Source organism: Anser brachyrhynchus, assembly GCF_964034855.1.
Source record: "Anser brachyrhynchus genome assembly, chromosome: 1".
Lineage (NCBI taxonomy): Eukaryota > Metazoa > Chordata > Aves > Anseriformes > Anatidae > Anser > Anser brachyrhynchus.
This window is the reverse complement of record NC_137694.1, coordinates 25639998-25659728: the sequence shown is the minus strand read 5'-3', so window position 1 is coordinate 25659728 and position 19731 is coordinate 25639998. Positions and strand designations below refer to the sequence as shown.

The following is a 19731-nucleotide window of genomic DNA, read 5'->3' as shown; positions in this document are numbered from 1 at the left end:
AAGTATGGCTTTCACCAGTACCATCCACTATTCAGCAACAATACATATTTTAAGCAGCCACTCAGCAAATTAATTTCCTAGAATATTCTTGCAAAGTGAGCACGAAATGAGCTAGAACATTACCACGGAAAATTCAATGTTTCATTTAAATAAATATTTGCAGATTTCACCCCTCATTATCTGCTTGGCTATGCTCATCTCAAAAAGAGAGCTTGTAAGTATTCCTTTTTTTGAGCATCAAGAGCTGAAATTTTAGTTCAGATTTTTTAGGGCTGAAAGTCCTTAAAGGAATGGGAAGAAGAGAAACATAAATCCTGAGCATTCTGAAGTCTAGATTTTCTGATTTCTTCATGCATACAAATGTAAATGTATCTTTAAATCATTGGTATACTTATGTATATTATATATATATATATGCATGTACATTATATATATAAATACACACCAACTGACGCAATAATAGAATTTCCATTAAAGATCTATAATAAGTGATCCATTCTAAATTATAAGTTTGGATTTTTTATTTTATTTTATTTTATTTTACTTTATTTTATTTTATTTTATTTTATTTTATTTTATTTTATTTTATTTTATTTTATTTTATTTTATTTTTGAGAGATAATTATAGAACAGCTGTAGTGAAGACAAAACTACTGTTCAGGTCTTTAAATATGAAGACACAATAAGGTCACAGCAAACTCCTTACCAGAACATTACAACACCAAGACAATGTCAAATGTTTATGGAAATAATATGCATATTGTTGTTTAGGATGAACCTCAGTAAAGGAACACCAAAATGTACAAATGAGAGTTTTGTGTTTCATTTCATCACTAAAGTTGTTTGTTTCATACTCAGACTATATCTGCATACTGATTTGCATGACAACTCACAAGCCCAAACAGAATCATCAATGTCTCTGATTGGCATTTCATCCTTAGGGCAACTAGTGTGAAACACCATTAGGTGACAACTCTCGTTACTGATAAAATGGATTTTGCATACCCAATTAGATAAACTAAGTGGGAATTTTTACTTTAAAAAGGTAGCCCTTTATTCAGTGGCTTCTTTTGGATTACCAGAAGATAAGCATTTTTGACAACAGTGATACTTGACAGCTTTTTACATAGTGGATATATGTTTGTTTCCTTTTCCTATATGAAGAAAAAGAAAATGAGAATGCAACTATATTTGCTCAAGACCTGCAGAAACTAAGAGAAAGGGGAGATATACCTCCCCACTAACCACATTGTCACACTTGCAAAATCAGAGGGGCATGATTTCAATTCTAAGGCAGATTGAGTTTAGGAGAAGCTATGATATATATTTTACATCATGAAAGTTAGGAGATGAGTAGGCTTTATAAATTCTGTGATAAGAACAACAAGATTTGCAAACAGTTCCTTCTTTTTTTCTTCTGAAAGTTGACATTTATTTTACAATAAAAGAGGTTCTAAGTGACCTCATTAAACTGGGTTTCAGAATTTATTCTCATATCTGATTATACATTCTTTATACTCATATACACCTCGTCTTTGTACTCATATTTGGGCACTTATCTACTCAACGAATGAACTTTTCCCATCTCTCTCCCTTCCCATTCTCCATTGTGGGTTTATTTGCCTCGAATTTCATTTATCTTTCCTTTTTCTCCTCACAACGCCCTCTCTATTCGCTCCCAATTATCCATGAAAAAGTGATATAGTCAGGACCTTTATTGACACAATTTCCAGCAGCCTCCATCCAAGTGTTGAATACAAAGCACAGATACAACAGTTACTCCTGAAAACTGGAGTGTCTTCTGCCCTTTTTTCCTCTTCAGGTCCTCGACCTGTTTATCCCAGCAGGGCAAATGACTACCTTATCAAGTATCTGCCAGGTGTACACAGCAGAGATCTCTAGAAAGTCCCTTAGTTGCTCCACAGTTTCTACTTTAAGTCACAGACACACTGGAAAAAAAAAAAAAAAAAAAAAAAGAAAAAAAAAAGTGGGGGAATATGCAGTATGTCACCTTTAGAATATATTTTACCTCTTGGTGTACTGTCACATATTTTTAATCTCCTGTCATAACAAATATAGCCTACCTGTGATCCACTAACACTTGAAGTATGTTTATTTTAAAATTAGATGATATTTTCAATTCTCATAATCACAAATTGCTCTTATTTAACAAATGTTTAGTCTTTTATTTTAAATGAAGCTTAAAATAATAATAATTTTAAAAAAGGTTTTTCTTTCTGTCATTATTTCTATACCAGTATCATTTTTTGTTTCATTAATGTCAGCATAACTCAGAAATGAGTTTTAGATGAACCGAGCTTCTTTTGCTAACTAAATTTGCAGCAGCAAAGCAAAAAGCATTTCAGGCTCTTCAAAAACATAGTCTTTTTATTATTCGTTGTTGAGAGACTGATGGTTTTAAAAACTAATAGATGCATAGAACTCAATTTTTTTGTTTGTTTGCTTGCTTGCTTTTGGAATCTCCATGCAATACATTGAGGGATTTTGGTGCACTAGAAAATCAGCAGACTTTGTAAAGTTTTTGTCATTTGGCACCTGAAAAACATACACAGTACCATATAATGAAATTATACAGCTGTTACAGTTACACAAGATTGTCTCTATAGTGAAGACATAAAATATACCCAAACAAACAATATGTATGTACATATATATTATATGCATATATATGACATATATTTATTTAAAATAGTTATTTTACAATAGGAATTAAAATGCTTCATGGCATGTGACTGTTCTTTTGGTGAAATTAAATGCACATCACACTTTGCCTTCTCAGCTGTTGCATGCTGCTTAGTTTTCGGTTTGGCACTGTCTACCTATGCAGTCACAGATGGAAAGTCAGTGTGTGTGACGTGCTTTTCACCTGCCGTGAAATGCTTAATTCCCTCCATCCTTTTGTATAAACAGTTTGCAATTCATTTAGCTCTCACACAAGGTATTCCAAAATAACTCAGTAAAATGATTACTATTAACAGTATTGGATTTAAAAGCAATGAAAAATGATCTACTTTTAGAAGTTTTTATATGCTATAATTTCCAGATCTGCAACCTACAGCACAGGATGAGGGATTGAAATTATATATGAGATTCTGCATCTGAGTCTCTTATATGACTTTTACATATTGACTTCTGGAACAAAAAGGAGTAGATTTATGATTTAGTCCCATCAATGTCAATTGCAGTTTCTCTTTCCTATCCTGTGTTAAAAGAACAGAAGTTTCATGTGACACCATACGATTGTCTAAACATCTATTACATGACATGGAAGGGATGTTGACTTAGGACACACAATATAAACAGCTTTACAACGGTAGATTACTTCAGTCCTGAGGCTATACTTTACTTTTAAACCCATGACCTTTTGTACAGAGTAAGGAATATTTCATTGATTTCTTCTTGCTCCCACAGAACCACCCTTAATGCCAAGCAGATTTATAAGCTTATTAAAATCTCCTGAAATATTTTCCTAAATTATCCTTTTATGTAAAATTATCACAAATATTAAGAGGAAAGAGGAATATACTGAAAGATATTGTAAGTAAAGATGAGATGCAATTGCTTGTTTATCTCTACTGGCAACAAATAAAGTTTAGAATACTATCTTAGGATAAATCTTTGATTTTTAGATGGTTAAATTTAGGAGAAATGCATCCCACCTTTCAATGTGCCTTTAAAGAGACTCTGCAGCTCTCTTCAGTTCCTATCTGTGGCTGGTTCTTTAGTGAGTAATACTTGATATTCCTAACAGTATTCATTATAACCTTACAATGTCATCAAACAGGCATATGTCATCCCAAGAATTACTCTTTTGATTACTTGGCTTATTGAATTTTTAATATTTGTACACTTCAAATACATAGTTTCATTGAACAATAATTCAGTCATGCATGCACAATACACAGTGCTAAATATTATTAGGATTTCTTATTGCCACTAGTAATTAAAACTGCTCTTTACAATTTATACTAGTAAACCAGCTTTTTCTGTCATACTTCTTTTTCTGAGCAATAAAGCAAGGTAATTTTTTTCTGATAGATACTGGCATATCATGAGCTGGAGGAAGCAGCATATGGACAAATGTGTTCAATTTTTACAATTTAGGCTCGAATTGTATTTGACTCTACATATTTAGCCTATTTCGATCACTGTGGGAGATGTAAGTAAGCATATAAAATTACAAATTAATCTTACTTACACAGTAGGAGAAAGATTTTATGTCAAGGAGTAAGAGTAACAGGAGTATAATCATAACCCTTATTAGGTTAGTGTATATATTAGATGTACTGTAAAATATGAAACAAACAAACAGACAAAAAAACGGTATAAAAATAGAAGTAAACAGCATCCAAGACACAAGTAAGTTTTCACATAACCATTCTTAAAATGATGTAGATATGCAGGATGGCTCTTCAAAGTCAAAACGCTTGTTCAAGAGTATAACATTAAAAAAGTAAAGATTACTGTGAGGATCAATGCCTAAAAAAATGCTAGTCTTCATAATTATAGACTTAACTGATCATATATGGCATAAAGCTGCAAGTTAAGAATGCACATCTTGCTTTGAATAACTATGGTTTTCCCAGTTGGTTGACATACCCTGTAGGTCCCTTTCTTAAGACAACACACACTGTGGTCAAGTTCGTGTTTATGGATGGGTCTTCACCTGAAGAATCATGAATTTTAAAATAAGGCTTTTGTCCTTCAGTAAGAACTCTGTATTCCCATGCCCACACAAAACCCTGCCAAAGCTCACGGAACTCACAGGTATACGAAATGGTACACTAGCAGTCACTGCAGGCTCAAACAAAAATAGAGGTTATAACGGTAAATTTTATCAGAGAAACCTATATCACAGACTAAGGTAATTAATAATGTGTTCTGAAAAATCTACTTTATGTAGTAAATCTGGGTTTCATCATCTTTTTTTCTTCTGCAAATAGTTTTTCAAAGAGAAAATCTGTAAGTGCCTTTAGTTCAAGAGCATTTAATAATTTTGGCTGAAAGGAGAAGGCTGAAACTGCTTTGACATTTCTAGGCGACATACCTTTATTGTTTTGAAATGACATTTTGCTTTGTTAAGTACCAAAAACAGGAAAATCTAAAAATTAATGCAAATGCACTTTATAATATGATTTTATATATAAATATATATATAATTTTATATAATTATATATTATATAATTATATATTATATGTTATATATTATAAATGTATATAATATATATATAAATTTATATATAAATATATATATATGTTTTTCATTTTTTTATTTCAGTGGCGCAATCCATGAATTTTAGCTTTGGCTCAACATACAACAGTTTGTTTGTTTTCTTTTCAATTTCTCTGGTCAGCCAGTGAAGTGGAAAATATATATATATATTTCCAGTTCTACTACCAACCATAAATTCCTTTATTTGAAAAACTGCCAGCTTGTCAACTGCACATACAGTACAAACCAAAGCAACCAAACAAACAAACAAAACAAAGAAAATCAGAAAGAAATAGAAGTAACTTATCTTTACTTTTTTTAACATGAAATATACACTCAGCTACAGAAAACTTTCTTAGATCAAAATTAAAATGACACAAGCATAGAATTTTCTTACTTCTGTATGAGTGCATGCATGTATACAACTTTTTCCTTATGTCATTTCTATTCTTCTTACCATCATGATATTTACATTGCACCAAAGCAAATGGCAAAATATACCTTTTTCAAACATAACATTGTATTTTGTTATTTCCTGGAAGGCTGAGTGCATTTACCCAAACACTATATTTAAGGTTTTTGTATGTGATGAAATGTAATAGAAGATTATGAGTTCAGAGGAAAGAAAAAGCACAATTTTGTTCTGCTTTTATATCTTGGGGAGAAAAAAAAAATCCTTACTGCCGTTTGTTATTTTTAATAAAGACAAGAGCAAAGAAGATTATTTATAGTAGAAAAAGTATTTCTTTCATAGTAGCAAGATTTCTTCAGTGGTAGAAATGATAATAATAATTAGTTCTACTTTTGAAATTACAGTTTTTCATGATACTCCAACAAAAGTGTAGGTACTAAAATTCTTCTTCCAGTTACAGAAGTTTAAATCTAAGTAAATCTGTTCACTTCAGTTTATTTAATCAGACTCACAACAGTCTGTATAAAGCTGAAGTGAATTGGCTTGCAACAGTAAAATCAATCCTTGCTGAATTTTCCTAATATTGCATGCAGAATATGAACGCTGCTCATTGTGAATTTTCATATATGGTAAATTAATTCTAGTAAGTTTGCTATTATTAATTTGTTTAACAACTTTTTTTTTTCTGTAATTATAATTTTGGATTGTTTTTATTGCATTTTAAATACTAAAATGTCAGAAATTTTATCCTTTGTTTAGCTCTTTTAATACTTTATTAGTTAAAAAGAGAAATATTTTGTCTGGTGTTACATTAATTCAATGACTGAAACATTAACATCTATTATTTATACAGTTTATCATGGATCAATACATCTTGACGCTGACTAAGAAAATCCATTTACACTTAGGCAGTTGCACTCAGAGCTGTAATTTTACCCATGTGGCAGCATAAGGAAACACAGATAATTCAAATTGGACCTTTGCCTGATGGTACTAAAGTTAATAGGAATGACAAACAAGGGATTTATTTTAATAATTATGACCCATTCTAGCATTTTCATGGGTGGTAAATAAGAACTTATTCTTGTGAGGTGCTCAACATTCTTAGATGTCATTAATTTCATTAGGAGCATAGTACTTTTTAGGAAGTGTGCATCGCTAGCTCAGAATTAGGTTCCTAATTCCTTGCAAAGAGTTTGAATCGTTAGCATATTTAGAGCTGTCTCATTTGTTCTCTAGTCTTCAGGGTCTGAATGCACTTAAACATTTATGACATGTCACTGAAAATGTAACACTTGAAAAATACAAAAAATTGCCCCAGGGTTTCAACCACAAAATGATACGGCAGGAAGAAATAGGAAAGAACATAACTGTGGAGTTTCTTGAATATTTTCACAGAATAGAAATAAATAGAATAGAAATTTTCATAGACTAGAAAAACTGTTTCTTAAAACTTCTGTTCTCTCAGTTCTCTAAGTTACAGAGATCAGGGATAGCTTTTATCCTGGGAATATTGAGCTTTATCCCTAACCAAAGTTCATGAAGTTCAATTTTACTTAACAGTGACATGCAGTGAAAACATAAAGCAACAATATCATGCAAAATGAAACAATATAGATACTTTGTTGTCATGACAATATTAATGACATAAGTATATTTAATTGTTATATAGTGGAAAATAGGGGAAAATACAGTTATTACCTTGTTTGTCAATTTCTCTTCTGTAATCTCTTTTTCATGCTCACCTGAAGTTATTACATGCCTGTCTCTGCCAGTTTGAGGAAAGCCAGAAAAATCGCCATTATATAAGAATTTGCATGAATTAACAGATTCCCATAGGCACAGTTTTTTACTAATGTTTAAGCATATTACACAGTTGTCGTGCAAAGGTTCACTTCCATAGCATCCCTTAGTGGATGACTTTCTGACTTTCTGGCCATGCCACAAAAATTAACAGGTCCTTTACAAATTAAGGGTCTTTTTTTCTTTTTTTTTTTTCTTTTTTTTTCTTTTCTTTCCAGTGACTGATAACTACTCTCCTCTTGTTAGTATTATTGTGATAATGAATAACCTGAATGGCCTCAAGTTGCTCCAGTGGAGGTTTAGGTTGGAAATTAGGAGACATTTCTTCTCAGAAAGAGCAGTCAGGCATTGAAACAGGTTGCCCAGGGAGGTGGTGGAGTCACCATCCCTGGGGGTGTTTAAGAAAAGGTAGGACATGGTGTTTAGGTACATAGTTTAGTGGGTGATGTTGGTGGTAGGGGGATATTTGGACCAGATAATCTTGGGGGTCTTTTCCAACCTTAATGTTTCTATGATTCTATAATGTTCTTTTAAACCTCCATTAACGTTCTTTTAAACCATCCATAAATAGCTGCCCATAAACACGTGTCCAAACAAGTCTATTTTTATTATTTTCCCTGAGATCCCCACAAGCTAAAATGTGTTAGACACTGACTAGTGTCTAAACAGGATATGTCACCAAAGAGCTATTGTTCAGGAGCAGCTGCTGACTTAGCTCTGGTTAGTAGTAGCTTGATCAGATGGCTACTTTTTGTTTGTTTGTTTGTTTTGGTTTGGTTTGGTTTTGGGGTGTGTGTGTTAGTAGCTGTGGAAAGGCTGCAGAAGGTTTTATTACTGACTTTCATTCTTTATTGTAATCTTCTGCTGCAAAACAGGGACGTGGCAACCAGGCAAGAACAACCCTTCTGCTGTTCCGAGTATGTCCAGATCTCTATTTTCCACAGTAAGTTGGCTAGAATCTCTCTGAATTAACATATCAAAATAAGGAGAGATGGCAATTTGTAGCCTGGTTTTCTAGGTAATTGAGTAAATTTCCAAGTAATTGAGTGAATGCAATCATTTCCCATGTCAGTCTGTCTGTCAAACTCACAGTAATTCTGGAACATTATTTTAGAGGGGTAAAGAGCCTAAAGATAAGCAGTTTTTATAATTTTATGAGAACTGGCAAGTGGATGGAGAAAAGACACTCTTATTATTAATCCTTGTGAAAGATGCTAATGAGATCAACCTTTCTTAGATGTCAGAGACAGGAGGGAAACCAGACATCATCAGTTACGCTGCACACAGAAATACTCAAAAAAAAATGTCCATGTTATCTTATCTATATATTATCTTCTGTTCTAATTGCTAGAACTGGAGGATTAATTAGAGGGTTACGGCATGGGTTTGGAAGGGTTGATGTGCCATCTAGACAACACTTCCATTCAGCATAACAAATAAAACTGGGTGACCAAACTCATTGTAACTTACATGACTGATTTGCTGAGGCTGAGGCAAAGAGAGAAGAAGGAAAGAAAACACAAACAGACTTTAAGCCATGGCAGATCTCTCATTGATTCTGGAACCTTGAGCTATAAAAATTGCTTCAGGTTGTTACTTTTAACAGAGCACTGTTTACAGATTCAGAGAATCAGAGAATAGTTTGTGTTGAAAGGGACCTTAAGGATCATTTAATCCCAACCCCTTACCATGGGCAGGGACACCCTCCACTAGACCAGGTTGCTCAAAGACCCATCCAACCTGGCCTTGAATGTTTCCAGGGATGGGACATCCACAGCTTCCCTGGGCAAGCTGGTCCAGTGTCTCACCACCCTCTGAGGGAAGAATTTCCTCCTAATATCTAAACCTCCCCTCTTTTGATTTAAAACGATTACCACTTGTCTTATTGCCGCACTGTCTGACAAAGAGTCCCTCACCATCTTTCTGGAAGTACTGAAAGGCCTCTATAAGATCTCTCCAGAGAAATATTCCTACTGCCCAGTGTTTCATCCCTCTGCTTTCTATTGCTTTAATGTGAATTAGATTTAACAGTGTTTTTTTGTTTGTTTGTTTGTTTTTCCTTTTAATTCATATGGTGTGCATCAAATATCTAGACTGTAATTGCTGCAGTCTTGAGGCTGTTTTATGTTATGTTGCATAGCAGTTCTTTCCAATGACTGTGTAATGCTACATACACTACCAGAAGGAAACTGAAGATCTGATACTGTGATGATTTTTTTCCTTGCTTTAAGTAAGTTGTAATTCAAGTTAGATATTTTCTTGCTATTTTATTTATGAACAATAGAAAATGTTTTTAACTGGTAAACAAAAGTACAGTCTCTTTATGAAGCAAGAAGGATGTTATTGAAGCATACTTCTTTTAGCTTGGTGGCAACAATTTTCCGCAAGCCCTCTGCTGACTTAGCCTCATAATTTGTGACAGAATAACTTATGCTGAAAATTGCCACCGAGGTGAACTTTTGTTCATCTATCAATAAAACATTTGTTTAAGTTTCTGAAGAAGCTAAATAATGAGTAAGTCTAGTTTGTCTCTGTATCTACTCTGCATTGGTGCAGCCTCACCTTGACTACTGTGTGTAGTTTTGGGCACCACAGTACAAAAAGGACGTGAAACTATTGGAGAGTGTCCAGAGAAGAGCTACAAAGATGGTGAAGGGCCTAGAGTGGAAGACATAAGAGAAACAGCTGAGGTCATTTGGTTTGTTCAGCCTGGAAAAGAGGAGGCTGAGGGAAGACTTCATCATGGTCTATAGCTTCCTCACAAGGGGGAGCAGAGGGGCAGGCACCGATCTATTTTCTCTGTTGACCAGCAATAGGAGCCAACGGAATGGAGCCAAGATGTGACAGGGGAGGTTCAGGCTGGAACACAGGAAACGGTTCTTCACTGAGAGAGTGGTCACCCACTGGAACTCGCTCCCTAGGGACTTAGTCACGGCATCAAGCCTGTTGGAGTTTAAGAAGCGTTTGGACTGTGCACTTAGTCATATGGTCTGAAATCTGATTTTTGGGTAGATCTGTGTGGAGGCAGGAGTTGGTCTTGATCCTTGTGGGTCCCTTCCAACTCAGGATATTCTATGATTCTATGATTAATATATTTTTGGATGCATATAAATCATAAAGATTGATAAATTTGATGTGATTTTCAATTTTAACTTCTTGATTTTATGGCTGTTAGTACTGATACCCCAACATCTAGTCTAATTAACAAATTTCTCAGGACTTGTTAACTTCTTAGTTTTACACCCTTATTTATTTACACAGGAAGAAAACTGGTCTTAGCCATAATGAAAAAAGGCTAGCTTTATTTATTTATTTATTTATTTATTTATTTATTTATTTATTTTCAGTTTAATATTTTTTAATTAAGTTCATGCAAACAATCATATGAGTAATGTTTCACTTTAGTAGAAAGACTCCTCGACATTCTATTTCATCCTTTCTTCCTATTGGAAGTTTGGATTCAACATTCACTGCAGCATTACCATGAGGACAGCCACAAACATTTCATTTCCTCCCTAAGCTGGAGAAGTTTCTTGCTATAAAGGACTGCTTTCTCATTGCAGTTTATGCAATTATAAAGCAATCATTAACATGAAAGAAGGTTTATATTTCCTGCTCTGAACTGTGGTACAGGGGCTATTAGCAATTACTGGCATAAAAAGTGCCCCTTCAGGCATCTCTCCAGATATTCTCAGGTTTGAAGAGTTACCAGCTCCATGCCAGTCTGCCACTTCTCCCTCTGCTAAGAGCTGGATGGACAAAGGAAGTAATTTGTAATACAAGATAATAACTATTCAATCTACTAACTTCTGAAAAATGTTCTATAGTCATTTGTGCCAGTGAATGACACATTGTTTCTATTAACTATATTTTTGCACATATTCGTCTCTTTCATATAGGATTCCTATAAAGCTGCTCAGATTTAAAATGGTGGAAGCTTTGCTAGAACAGAAACCATTTATTGAAATTGGGTAGAATAAAATTCCAGTTGCTCTCAGTCAGGGCTGTACTACCCCTCTTTGTGTATCCTCTACATAAGGTACTAAATAGCAGGACCAATCTAGTAACAAAGCAGTTTAGAAAGGATTTGCAGTATAAGAGAGATGGGACTAATTAGGCAAGGAGCCATTGATCGTTGTGAAGCTTTTGCAGGAACAGAGGAAGGTGGCTGACATCCAAACCCTACATTTCCTGGAATGCAGAGAAAAAGGACTGTATCTAAAATTATAAAATTTGGATACATCTTGAAAGATTGCCATGCTACGAGTATGCTATAGAGTGAAAATTAAAACAAAACAAAACAAAAAAAAAGTCAAAAACTGTGAAGTCAAAAAAAAAAACACTATTCTTTATTTTATTTTGGCTGATAAATCATATTACCATACAATCTGTTATCTATTAGAACAGATATCTGCAGAGAAAGATCTGCTAATGAAACATACATAAATATATATATTTATAGTATAAAGCATCATATTTTTTATTTATATATAGATCTCCAAAAATTGCCAAAGTCCATTACAAAGACTTAGGTATGAAAAATCAAAATGGGAACTCCTGAAAAAGAAAAAGCATTAGTTTTATCCAATTTGATATGTTCATCTACATTTTCTACCGGTTCACCACAATTTCAAAATCTTTAGCAATATCACCCATGTTAATTAAAGCAGCACCAAATATAAAGGATACAAACCTTTTCTTATTTTCTTCAGCTAACATTATGTATCTATTCTATCTGATATCACCCCAGTTGAGCAAAGATTTCATCATTCCACTGAGCAACAATTTTGTAATTCCGCTGAGCAGATGACTTTTCATAAGTAGATAGATAAGGATATTAGGGTTTTAGATGGCCTGAAGTAAGAAGCTTAAGAGAAGAGGACAAATGTTTTTCTGTGGAGATCTTCATATTATTTGAATCTGGAGGCTACTAATTGTAAACTAACTTTTTACCCTTTTTTTTTTTTTTTTTTAATCTATATACTCTTAAAGGAGAAAAGTAACCTGGTTTGAAATTGGAAAGGTTCAGGCTTTCCAAGATTGTGCAAATTTATTGTGTCCTCTCTGTAACCACCCTGGTGGAGTCTGTGTTATGCATGGTTACACTGGCCACAGACTGACCATGTCCCTTTCAGTATTACTCCCTATGGATTAGTTTCGTTGAGCAATTTTGCAGCTGTCTTTGAAAATCATATTTCCAGACAAGTTCCTTTACTGCTGAGACTGAGATTCCCTTCTTATTTACCTTTTTCAGTGCTTTAAAACTGGAGAACTTAAGGCCCAAGGTATGATTCAGGGCCTTAACTAAACTCCTTATTTATTTGTTTGTTTGTTTATTTATTTATTTATTTATTATATTTCAAATCATTTTGTTCAGTTTAGCCAAGCTTTCTTCTAAATATAGAATGAATACATGAAGGAATGGTCATGACTGAATTATAGACTACGAATTCTGCAGATATTTTCTGTCTGCTGCATTATGGCATCTGTATGCATTGCTCTTTGAGACACAGCGTAAAAGTTAAATCATGTCTGACATATATTTTACCCAATGGCTCATGCAAATTATGAGACATATTTTAGAGAATCTGAGCACAGAAACAGGGCAAATAAAAGTACCAAACTCTGCAACTTTAAAAGAGCACAGTTATGAACTGATGCATAGATTTGTCAGAACCAAGTGCTTAATCAGTACCTCTCACTTCGTATGAAGAGAGAATGTTTCTAATCCATGTCTACATTCTTCCAAGAGAGCTTCTTACTTGTTTTATGTTTGTGCTTGTTTGGCTTTTTAAGTGCTTGGGAAGTGAAAGACATCTGATGATACCAGAGATTCTGCATGTGATTAGAAATGTGGCTTTGGGGACACAATAAACTTGGTAAGGAAATGCTTTTCAAATACTTCCCAAAGTGCTTCGATGCAGCCAGAAATATGAACTCAAGGGGGTAATTAGTTTTCTGCATTAATTCACTGGACATTTAAAGTCCAGGATCATTTTTCCATTTACTTAGCAGACCAGCTCCGGCTGTCATTGTCAGGCTTATCCTAATTTAAAGTACCTTACTAAGACTCCTAAATTAAGGACCACAGTCATTGAAGTCTGCCTTTTATAGTCAATGAATAACTTCCTGCATATACTCAGACTGTAAATAGGATAAATTACCCTCAGGAGTTGTTCCTCCAGACCGTCAAATTACGAAGTTAGGGTGAATTAGGTATCACAGGTGCCTAAAGCTAAATTGGTAGAAATTGGGCCTCATTATATAGCTGAAACAACTATTCCTTTGAAGAGAGTAGGTGAGTCAAAATATGAATTTAAAATAAGAAATATATATTTATGTAAAGTTTAAAGATGTTTATTTACCATTTCGCTACTGGGTAATATATCGCTAATTTCCAGAGGAATTTCCAGTGCTTAACATGACTAATACATAGTGTAATAGAATTAATATTTTATATAATACCCTGTACATCAAGAAAAAACATATACAATTAGTAAATTGTTAATTGTTGATTTAGAGAGGATTAAGCAAAAATCTTTGGGATCAAGTCAGACACTTCTGAAATCTGTAAGGTCTTGAGATCATTCCAAGTATTCACTTAACTTCACCTTAAGCAAAAGAGAAACCACAATGCCGATAGCTCTGCCTTTCTCTTCCACCCAAGAAGTCTGTAATAAATGCATTAAAAATCTTTTCCGGAGAAATAAGTATTTTTTTGTTTGTTTGTTTGTTTGTGTTTTTTTTTTTTTTTTAAGATTAATGTCAGCTATACTAAGTCTCAGATTGACTTTGGAATTTAGAAGAAATTTTCTATGCTTCCCCAAAGTACATCTTAATACTTGACCATTGAGAGGTCAATAACTTTTCAGGTCCACAGCAACCCATTTCTCCATATAGAAAAAAGGACAATAAGCACATGCACTGCAGAGTGACCTGCGCCTATTTTAGCAAATTACCAGAAAGATGGCTTTTTGTCTTTGAAAAATTATGCCCATATCAAAAGCCTCCTGTCTAGCCCACAGTACAAAAACCAGCTAGATTTAGATGAGACAAATCCATGAAGGCAAGGAAACTATATAAATATATATATTTGTATTAATTGGATGTTTGACCAAGCAGTTTTTTTTTTTACTTCTATCTTAAAATGAATTATTTTCTTCTGCTTGACAAAGATATTCGTAATCTTGTGATCCATTTTTTCAGTGGGACTAAGTGATCAGCGCCGTAACTATCATTATATGAGTGTTTCTCTACACAGGTAGAGAATATTCTCAGGAATATTCCCTTAATTGAGTAAAAAAACAAACAAACGAACAAAACAAAATCAACCAACCAACCAAAAAAAAAAAAAAGACCAAACAAATAATCAAAACAAAGAAATAAACACCAAAAGCCCAAGCCTCTTCTGTTCAGAATGAGAAGCACTTAGACCTATCAACCAGAAATACATGAAGTAAAGAAGGAAGATCAGCAGAATTTTCTTTTAGTAATAACCAGAGTGTATCTTGGAAGAAATATCTGTATTTTGAACATTAATAAGTAATTTTGGTTCCTATAAATCAGGTAGAAAACTCTTTGCTTTTTTTGACGAAATAGTACATAAACATGCCTTTTATCTATACTATCTATACTTATGCTAGAGGGGGAAAATAGCATAAACTGAGAACACAGTCATCTCTGCATGATTTTCTGTGTTTTGTATTGAATATACAAAAAAATCTTAGCATATATATAAAAGAATTGTGAAATTAACTTCTAGACTAGAGAGAAAGGAAAAAAAAGTCAAAGTTCATGCTGAAACTTGAAGTTAAGACTTACAAGGTGGCATTAAATATTTGCACTGTTCTTGTCTCAAAAGGAAAGACTACTAGCTTAATACTAAAGGAATTATGAAGAGGTGTACGTGATTCAGACTGTAAAGCAAATTCTTCACTTCAAATATTCTAAATGCTTCTAAAAATGTTAAAGAAAAAAAATAAATGTGCTAATATAAGCTTATGCTTCATAACTGTTATCTTCTTTAATCCTTAGAGAGTTCTTTGTGCCTCCGGACTTTGTAAAGAATTAAGAAACAGCTCATACTAGAGTCCACTGTTACATTCCCTTCAGTACCATTTTCTTCTTTTCCTACAATCACTAGGATTTATTTTCTTTGCTTAAAAATAGGATTTTTGTCTCATTTGAGTCCCTGCTACTTAATTCCTACTTGAAGTCATAATCCTCCCTGTCACATCACACCAATCTCTTCAAAGCCAATTGTGATGTCACAGAAAAGATTTTGACTTCAGAGGAGCTGATTATTTAGCTATACTTTATGTACCAGAATTTAGATTCTTCATACAAAAAAGGAATTAATACTGAAGACAGTTTCAAGGCACTAAATTCAAGGCACAAGCTGTGAAAGTATAAGCTTCCTGGTTATCACTTCTCAGTAGTATTTTAATGGACCTTCTGCTAGAATAAAGAGGAAATAGAATACACTTACCTACACAGTCTTTGTCTTTTCCTTTCATGAACCGATTTCTAAAAAAGGCTTCTCTGATACACACACTGTCCACAAAAATTTAAGGTGAGGTGATCATCTTTCCAAATAGTCAGTGGTGTTAGGAAAGAGTTTTAACCTGGACTGGTTTCAAACCTCTGATTTAAAACAATCATAGTGTTGCAAGACCACATGATATTCACTGTCTAAATGTTTTGTTGTTGTTGCTGTTTTGTTTTGCTTTTGTTTTGTTGTTTGGTTGTGTTGGTGGTTTTGGGGTGGGTTTTTTTTGTTTGTTTTTTCCCTTCTAATTTTTCCTGATGAAATGTGGTAAGTCTGTGAAGCAACATCAGTATTACAACAAGAATCAAAGTGATTTTTTAAACGAACCCATTCTCATCTGTACAGGGGGGAAACACCTTTGCTGGAAGTGAAGAATCCTATTCTATAAAAACTGCATAGAAAGAGCAACTGAAAACACTAACTGCTTTCTGTAAAACCAGTCAACTTAATAAAGCTGAGCAAAATAAGAGCAACCATTGGTTACAAAAAGCATCTGTAGCAGAAAAGGAAACCTTTCCTGATTATTTGTCAGAAAAGGAAGCCCTGTATTACTGTCTCAGTGCTGAGCGACAGGACCATAAATCGGCCTTTATTAATTGCCACAGGATTGTCTTTTTGCATCACCAAATCAAAACCCCCAATCTTTCATATGGAAGAAGAATAACCAAGTCACTGAAAGCTCTGCACCAACATGTTGACTGACTAATTTCAAATGAATGGATTAATTTGTAGGATACAGTGTACTGAACGTTTGACTTAGAAAAAAGAAACAACAGTAAAACTACAGAAAGTATCCTTTATTTTATGCAACGTTTCATTTCATGTGGTTTGACATGTGTGATTGATCACTATTATAAGTTTTCCTAAATTAGGAATTACACTCAAACATTTTTAAACCTTTTCTCCCCATGAGTTCGAATATTTCTGATGGGAACAGCTTAGAGGCTGCTGACAGAGTTTGAGCGCACCGACTGTTCACCTTTTTCATGGGAACTTAAACAGGAGCTAATACATATTGAAGTTACACATATTGTTAAAATATAGAAAAGAGATAATTCCCAGGCTTCAGTATATATTTGGCTTATTTCACCATTTTCTCTGTGTTTTTTGTTTGTTTGTTTGTTTTTTCTTTTTCTGTGTTTTGTTTCAAATTTCTTTCACATATGCCCAAGACAGGTTATCAGAAGGGGAGGTTTGGTCAGAATATCTTCAGGTATAATGGAACCCGTTTACTCTGAGCTTCCTTAGCATGCTTTCTGTCCTACTACTACAAGCAAACAAACGTAAATTGTGCTATCTTGACACTAGCTCAGTGAAGACGACACTGAGCGTTTTCAGTACCTTAATTAATTAATTAATTAATGAAAACACGGAGGGACCATTTTATTTATCGCAGCTAAGGGCACGTAGGGCCCGTTTTGCCCCGCAGATGCGGCGGTGCCGTCAGCTCGGTGCGGCCGGCGGCGGCGGGGCCCAGCAGCATCCGAGCGGGCGAGCGGCGGGGCTCACTTCCCGTCATCCACACGCCATCTAGCGACGAAAAAATAAAATTAAAAAAAAAAAAAAAAGGTTGGGGGGTGATGGCTTTGCACGGGAGCGGAACGGAGAGAAGGAGGAAAAGGTTCCCATAGCCGTCCCAGCTCTCGCCTTTCCCAAAGCTGGTAAGGGGCATTTGGATATTGAACCGAGAACTCCGGTAGTGAGATGCATCGCCAGGCATTTCACCCCCCTCTTCAATCTTTCTTTCACTAAATAATCGTTCCCCTTCCCCTGAAACGAGCTGGCCCTCCCGAGAAATCCCCTAGATACCTCACCTAAGCCATCCCCGCCGCCCTACCCGAAACACCGATCCCTACCCGAAACACGGCGAACTCCAGAGGCTCTGCGCGGCGCTGCCGGCGGAGGGCTTGGACCGGGCGATCCCGGCCCCGCAGAGACACACGCATGGAGAAAGACACACGGATAGAGCCACACGGACAGAGCCACAGACACGCACAGACACACACACACCCCCGGGCTCTCCCCTCCAGCCCCGCCGCCGGCAGAGACCCTTTGTTCCGCGATGCTCACCCCCCCACACACCCCCTTATCCCCCCCCCTCTGCCCCCGCGCCCCGCTCCGCCGCCCCCCTGCGCCTCCCTCCCCTGCGCCCCTCGCCCGCGGGTGGCGGCGGCGGCGCGGCAGGGCAGGGCGGCATGGCCCGCCCGCCGCGGGGGAGGCTGCGGGAAGCCCCCCCCCCGCCCCCGGCCGCGGCAGGGCCTCGCCGCCGCCGCCCGAAGCCCGCAGCCCGCGGCAGGGGCAGGGGCAGCGGCCGCAGCCGCAGCCGCGCCTGACGGCAGCCCCGCGCCGCAGGATCCGTGCCCCGCAAAAGACGTGCTCCGCCGAGTTGCCAGGCGCGATTACGTTTCTTTCCTTTTTTTTTTTTTTTTTCTCCCCCCACCCACCCCTTGAACTTGTTGCTTGGCGCTCGGCGGTGGCGGAGGGGGGTGGGGGTGGGGGAAAGCCTTATTATCGATGTCCCTTTGGATGCGATCGAGCTTTCTCAGGAGCAACTACTTCCCCGCCGTTCCCCGCGGGGCGCGGAGATCCAGCGGCGGAGCCCGTATTTCCAAAAGTCTCTATGCAACTGAGCGCTCTCGCCAGACTTTCCCAGGTAGGTGCCGCAGGCTGGGCACGTCCGGAGGGATGCGAGAGCAGAAGCGAGGGGAAGGGGCGAGAGGCAGGATTGATCCGGCCCCACCGAGCCGCGACCTGCAGCGGCGGGGCCCCGCGCCCCTGCCCCACGCCCGCACCCTGCACCGGGGCTACCCGGCTTCGCCCTCCGCCGCCCGCTCCCGAGGATGTGCCCCCGCATCCTACCTTCAGCGGGTGGCTCCGAAGCCCCCGCTCCTCCCCTCGCTACCGCGGCCCTGCCTGGCCCCTCTGTCCCCGCTCCGGATCATACCCTTTCCCTGCCCCCGACGCCCCGTTACGGGAGGAATCCCCCCACCCCGCCCGCTCCCTGCCCCGGGGCGCTCCCCCCTCGCCCCTCTGCCCTTCAACGCCTTTCCTCCACGGAAAACTTGCCTTAAAGTTTAATGCTGCCGCCCGGAGCTCCTCCCCCTGCCCCGCCGGCTTCCCCGACCCCGAGCCTGGGTCAGGAGGAGTCCCCGGGGCGGTGATCAAGGTCAGCGAGAAGATTTGTCCCGCTGCTGCTCCAGGGCTGCGGCCGGGGACGTGGGGGGCGGCCCGTCCGGCCCATCCTCTCCTCCCTGCCACAGGGAGCGGGCGGCGGCGCCGGGCGACCCCGCTGCAGCCCGCCCGGGGAGGGCTCCGCTGGCGGCCGCGGCCCGGCTCCGGCAGCGGGCGGGGAGCGGAGAAGGGGCGGGCGGAGAGGCTGCATCGCGCGTGGAGGAGAATCTCCTTCCAGGTGGCTGCACCGCTGCACCAGGGCTACCAGCCGGCTCTCGCGTTTAGAGCTCCGTGGACCGCTGCTTCCATCCGGGGGCCTCGCATGGACCTCGTATCCAAAGGATCTGACTGCTAGAGAGTTGTAGCTGCTTTGAATACGTTGATTTTCCAAGTGCCCTGGTTTATTGTCCTAACTGGCCAACCAGCCCCTGGAAAGGATATTCTAGGACCAAAAAAAAAAGGGGAGGAATCAGAAAGGTGGCCCGGTTAATTCTGCAAATCACAACAATGTTTGGAAATTCTGTTGCCTTGAAAACGTGTGAGCGTTTGTATTTTTCTTTTCCC

At 37.7% G+C, this 19731-nt stretch overlaps 1 protein-coding gene and 1 long non-coding RNA gene across 3 annotated transcripts in view; one reads left to right on the top strand and one right to left on the bottom strand.

The window, feature by feature from the left end:
• Positions 1-11778: 11778 nt before the first annotated feature.
• On the bottom strand, positions 11779-19725 carry LOC308194812. Its single transcript, XR_013950884.1, has 2 exons — positions 19063-19725; positions 11779-17526 (listed from the first exon to the last, which is right to left on the bottom strand). It is a non-coding gene; the product is annotated as an uncharacterized lncRNA (long non-coding RNA).
• Positions 17522-19731, top strand: part of KCND2 (potassium voltage-gated channel subfamily D member 2) — a 305075-nt gene continuing 302865 nt past the window's right edge. The window contains exon 1 of one of the 2 annotated variants that reach the window (XM_080590883.1): positions 17522-17657. The gene's annotated coding sequence lies outside the window, so the exon portion shown is untranslated. Of the gene's footprint in view, positions 17658-18241; positions 18650-19731 lie in introns of those variants that run through there. The other variant, XM_080590882.1, reaches the window with a different exon arrangement.